Here is a 5903-nt window from a genome sequence, read left to right as displayed (position 1 = left end):
CCAACTCATGGAGGGTTTTTGTCCTATTGTTGCTGCTAGGTCCTTGTCTAGAAGTAAGATTGGCCAGTGCCTGTTAATAGATTCTTGTATCTCCCTCCATTCTCTACAAAAGGTGCCCACGAATCTGAGCTTGTTATCTTGTTCCAGTGATTTATGAGTTTTAGTCTGTGGAAAGATCAACTTGTCCCTCGGTGTCTGGCTGGTGTGCCATTTGGCTTTTTTAATAGACCTATGGCTGTAGCCACGTTCACGTAATCTTGTTGTTAGTTCCATGCTTTTCTCTAAAAAGGTCGAAGAATCTGAGCAATTTCTTTTCAGACGTAAGAATTCACCCTTAGGGATATTTTCCACTGTTGGGGGGAAATGTGCACTTGTTTGGTATAAAAGGCTGTTTGTAGATGTTTCTTTGCGATATAGTTCGGTTTCTATCTGGCCATTAGGTGCTTTTGAAATCACAAGGTCGAGGAAGCATACTGAGTCCTTGCTGATGTGGTGTGTGAGTTTGAGATTGTTGTCATTGGTGTTCAATTCCTCAATGAATGTTAGTAACAAACTTCTATCACCTTCCCAAATCAGGATGATATCATCGATGTAGCGCCACCATGCAACTACATGTCGTGTATATTTCTCATTATTGGGATGCATCACAATTTCCCTCTCCCACCAGCCTAAGTACAGGTTCGCGTACGTTGGTGCGCAGGCCGCGCCCATCGCTGTCCCGCGAGTTTGAAGATAAAACTTGTCGTTAAAGGTGAAGTAGTTCCTCGTTAGTATGAACTCCAATAATTCAATTAGTAGGTCATGAAACTCATTATTGCCGGCCATGTCAAGAAAGTATCTGACTGCTTTTATACCGATCTGATGTTTGATGCTGGTGTAGAGTGATTCTACATCTAATGTTACCAATAGGTGGTTGTCATCGAGTTGGACATCATGTAGCTTTTGGAGTATGTCCGTTGTATCCCGTAGATATGAAGGAAGATTCAACACGTGTTGCCGTAAGTGTAAATCCAAGAAAGTACTCGGTTTTTCCAGAATTCCACCCTGTCCTGATACAATAGGTCGTCCTGGTGGTATGGTAATGTTTTTATGAACCTTGGGTAGAAGATATAATGTGGGTGTTTTGGGTTTGGTGGTTGTTAGATACTCAGTTTCCTCCTTGGTCAACGTGCCTTGGGAGTATGCCCGATCTAAGATCCTATTCAGGGCGATCCTAAAGTTGTCAGTTGGATCGAATGTTATTTGTTTATAACATTGTATATCCCCCAGTTGTCTCATTGCCTCAATAATGTACATTGTTTTAGGCCAGAGGACAATGTTGCCCCCCTTATCAGAGGGCTTGATTACTATATCCGACCAGGACTGTATTTCACGCAGAGTTCTTCTTTCCATTTTGCTCAGATTGTCGCCATGAAATGGTTTGGATTTGGACTTGGTATAGATCTTATCTAGGTCACGAGCTACTAATTCTTGAAATACTCTGGTTTCCGGTGAAATATGTTCAGGAGGAAAGAAGGTTGATTTTTTCTTACATTTAGGTCTCGTAGGCGTATCTGTTGTATCCAATTCTCCAGTGTGGAGTTCCTCTAATGCTGCTAAGGCCTCTATTTCTTCTGTGGTAAGTGGTTCATCTATTGGATTATGTTCTGTGTCGTTTTCCAAATGGGATTCTTGACGTGTTACAAAGAATTTTTTAAGAAGTAGTTTCCGCCCAAAGAGGTGTAAATCCTTCTCCCAAAGGAAGCGATTCAATGGTTGTGTGGGCGAGAAGGATAATCCTTTGGATAAGAGAGTGATGTGGTCATCAGTGAGGGTTTTGTCTGAAAGATTAATAATTCTGAGATTCGTCTCCTGTGTTACTTCCTCCTGTTGTTTCTGACTGGGTATCTGGGTTCCCAATTGGCTTGTTCTCGTTGATTTCTTGCTCCCCCTCCTCGTCTTCCTCTTTGTCGAAATCTTGGTCTTCCTCCCCTCCTGTCTGATCCTAAAAAATGAGTCGATGTATGGTTTGTGAAATCGTCCCTATAATTGTATGTTTCTCCTTCCGAATTACCAGGGTCCGAATATTCTTCTCCCCCTGATGATTCTGCCTCGGATGAAGTGTATCTGTCTTGCGACTGTGTGTGGTCTCTGTATGTGGGTGTTTTGCTCCAGCGAAATATGTTGCCCGTCTTGAAATCCCTCATGTCTCTTGCAAATTTGCTTTTCTTTCTATCAATAATTTTTTGTTCGTAGGGTTCCAGTTCTTTCTTGATCTTTTCAAAAGTTTGTTGGAATTTAGTGTTGGTTTCCCATTCTTCAAGGCTTTTGCCTAAGTCTTCTATTTCTTTTTCACATGCATTAAGTACTAAGTGATTGTGTTTGATTAGGACAGCCATGAGGTCTTGGGAGCATTTCAGAAGTACAGCTTCCCATTCTGTTGTTAGACTATCCGTAGTTAGTTGAAAGGTCGGAAAGATCTTAGGTCTTAAGCCTCTAGGTGTAATTTTATTTTTAACATAACTTTCCAAAGTTTTAACATCCCATGAGGAGCGCATTCTTTTCTGCAGACAAGATCTTAATTTGTTAAGTTCTGAGTCCCACCCTAGGTTGCCTGAGGATAAATCTGTTCCACTATTGAAAATATCTTCCACACTTTGTAATGAGACGTGTCTACTGCTTAGTTCGTTGCGAAGGCTAAAAGAAGCCATGCTTGAACTATTAGTGGATAGCTGACTTAATGTCAAAAAGATTAAACTGAGAGGAGTAATGATTTTTTGGAATGGAATGTTGTAATAAATTTATAAATAATATGCGTTCTTATAAGGGTATGTGTGATAAATGGGTGTACCGTAACAATAATATGCCAGAATTCGGCTTAGAGGGACATAAATGTCCTGTCCGTGCTGGAACCTGAAGCTGAAGATTCAATCAGCATACATGATCAGGAAAAGGTCAGTTTGGTGCCGCACAGGACCCTAAAAATTTTTTCTTTGTAATGGGCTCTTATGAAATTTGTCCCTTATGAACCAACAGTGCATATACATACGAAATGCCTGTATAGGTCTTTAAGGAATTACTGTTGTTGGTGGTGCACCCAGAGTCAATAGTACATATCAAAGTTACAAAGAAAAAAGAGAGACTCTGTGTTGGGGCACACTTGAAAAACTAAAACTTAACTTTTAATTATAGTATGATAAAATTATGGTACACAATTGAACACACATAATATATAGTATTTAGGGAGAAAAAATAATGATTCTCACTTGCAAATTAATAATTAAGGAGTAGCAGTTCTCCAAGTAATATTGCTATTTAAGGTGACAGTGACACCTAAGATGAAAATATTGAGAATTTAATTTCAGCATACCAGAAAATTCTTCCAATGCCTATTTATAATGGTATGTCCTGGTAATGATTAATCTGCTATTTCAAAATTTTTTTATTCAATAATTGCAATATGCGAAAGGGCTCTAGACGAGTATATGATCAAGAAGAGAATTTCATGAGAAGAAGGAAAATTAGATATGAAAAAGGTAATGGTCAAAGGTTGCTCCAATACTTCTGCTTTTCACATGAATACAGAGGTGTTTGTTACTGCACCTAATATTCCCTGGAAGTCTCCTATCCAGGTACTAATCAGGCTATTCACTGCTTAGCTTCCAAGATCAGGCGAGATTGGGCGTAGCCAGTGAGATGTGGCAGTAATATCCCATAGATTGTGAATGAGAGAGTGTATGGTTATTGGCATATACCAGATAGAGTACTTCTGCTGTCCATTATTGCGCACAGTTTCTCTGTTACTTTTAGCATTGCAGGGGAGTTATATAACTGGCGTCAGGATGAGAGAGTACTGAAAAAGTAAGATATAGGAAAATTATAGGTTCAGAGCCCGTCTTCTGCTGTCCACTGTCATATAATTTAATATAGCGGACAGTGGATGAGAGAGGCGGGTTATCTGAGCCTATTGAATAATGGTGTGAAATTACACAGATATCTTAAGGTTTCTTATGATAGTGCATGATCCAATTACATATTCTTAATCCTAATAGTAGTGGGCAAGAAATTTTCACTATTTGGCGATGCCCCTAGAATATTGCAAAAGAAGGCCGAAGCCAGCTATTTGAGATATCTCAAAACACACGTATTAGTATGAAATTCTATCTCACTAATTACGGTATGTGAGAGAAAAGAGACATCAAAGGAGCGTTCAATTTCTTTACATTGTGGATAATAGGTAGCAGATTAAACAAAAAAATTAAACAATTTAAAGATAAAATATTTTTTGTCAAATATACGATACCAGGAGGTGAGTGGGCTGAACCGTGCACTGTTCAGCACCACTAGTCACAGACGGCCGTTTCACCTGTAGGTGGCTTGTTCACTGTGTGAGGTGATGGTGGAAGAGAGTCTATTTAAGGCAAAAAGGGGGGTGGTCTCAAAATTCAGACCAATCACAGGAAGGAGGAAGTCAATGAGACATCCTGCGCATCACTTCCGGTTTCAAAATCCGGAAGTTAAGGTTATTCTAATTATGCATAGAGTCGTATCTAGGGTTAGATAGGGCTTATAATATAGCTTAAGATGCAGTGAGTAAATAGGGAAGATAACATTTAAAGTTAATTATTGTGGACAAGATCGAAATATTAACTACGTAGCCGGGGGTTCATAGGTCACTGGAGTTGTCGGGGACGCGTCCCTGAATAGCGTAGCGTCATTTCCGGTTGAAAAGACCGGAAGTGGCGTGCGTGACCGTAATTCTAGGTTTATGTGGGGCTGAGTGAAAAAGAACACGTAGGGCTGAGGATAACTGCGGATGAGCATAAATGGGAGTAGAGAAGTACATATTGGTTCGGATGGTGTGGCCACGATCGGAGTAAAAAAACTCCGTGACCGGAGATGGCGTAAGTGTACCATCTTACAGGAAGTGCTTAGTTGCATCACTTCCTGTCTGCATGTTCCGATTCATAGTAATCAGACTACTGTGGGCGCGCACCGGGACATGGACGCATGACTTCCGGTCACGAGGGCCGGAAGTGGTGAAAAAAGGCCGTCACTTTTAATTTTATGTGCGGCTGATTTAGAAGAAATTTTAGACTGGAGATAGCTGGTAGGGCCGGCGGAGGAGTAGAGGAATACGAATTTATATATTTAGATGGCCCTGATAATGGGGCCGCATAAGAGGTAGAAGCTACGTGACCGGAAGTGGCGTCGGAGCACTAGCTACATCACTTCCTGTTATGAAAAGAGCAGGAGAGGCTGTGTGCAACTGATAACGGGAACCGCATATGAAATAGAAACTATGTGACCGGAAGTGGCGTCGGAGCACTAGCTAAATCTCTTCCTGTTCTGAAAAGAACAGGAAAGGCTGCGTGCAACCATAATTGTAGATAAGAGAAAAAAAGTAAACTATGTGTAGTGTTTGTGTTTTGCTGGTTGCTAGGTAACCATAAGGTCAATGAATAAAAATTGTTAAATTTAAAAGTATGCCTTTGAGATTTGTGTTTATGAATTACTGATTAAGGGTGAGGAGAGAGAGAGAAGAAAAGATTAAAAATAAATAAAAATGAATAAAATAAAAATTATATATATAAAAATAAAAATAAAAAAGGGGGGGGATAAAAGAAAAGAGTAAAGAAGGAAAAAATAATAATAATAAAAATAATAATAAATAATAAATGAAATAATAATATAATGTTATGATAATATGATAATATAATAGGATAAAATAAATGAATAAATAAATAAATAAATTATAACAAAATAATAATGATTTTTTGCTCGTTTAAAATAATGATCAAGTTATAACGTATTGTGATATCGAATTAGGCAAGGTTACGACTATGTTTGTTGAAAGAAGAGAAAAGGAGAAAATTGAAATTGATACAGCTTCTATAGTAGAGCGGAAGAAGTTAATAGATTAT

General features: G+C 39.0%; 1 pseudogene; it reads right to left on the bottom strand.

Annotated features, from left to right (window-relative positions):
- Positions 1 to 3570: 3570 nt before the first annotated feature.
- Positions 3571 to 3689, bottom strand: LOC134896585 (5S ribosomal RNA; annotated as a pseudogene).
- Positions 3690 to 5903: the final 2214 nt, after the last annotated feature.

Source organism: Pseudophryne corroboree, chromosome 3 (genome assembly GCF_028390025.1).
Source record: "Pseudophryne corroboree isolate aPseCor3 chromosome 3, aPseCor3.hap2, whole genome shotgun sequence".
Lineage (NCBI taxonomy): Eukaryota > Metazoa > Chordata > Amphibia > Anura > Myobatrachidae > Pseudophryne > Pseudophryne corroboree.
The sequence above is the reverse complement of the archived record's forward strand: the minus strand, read 5'-3'. Positions and strand labels throughout refer to the sequence as shown.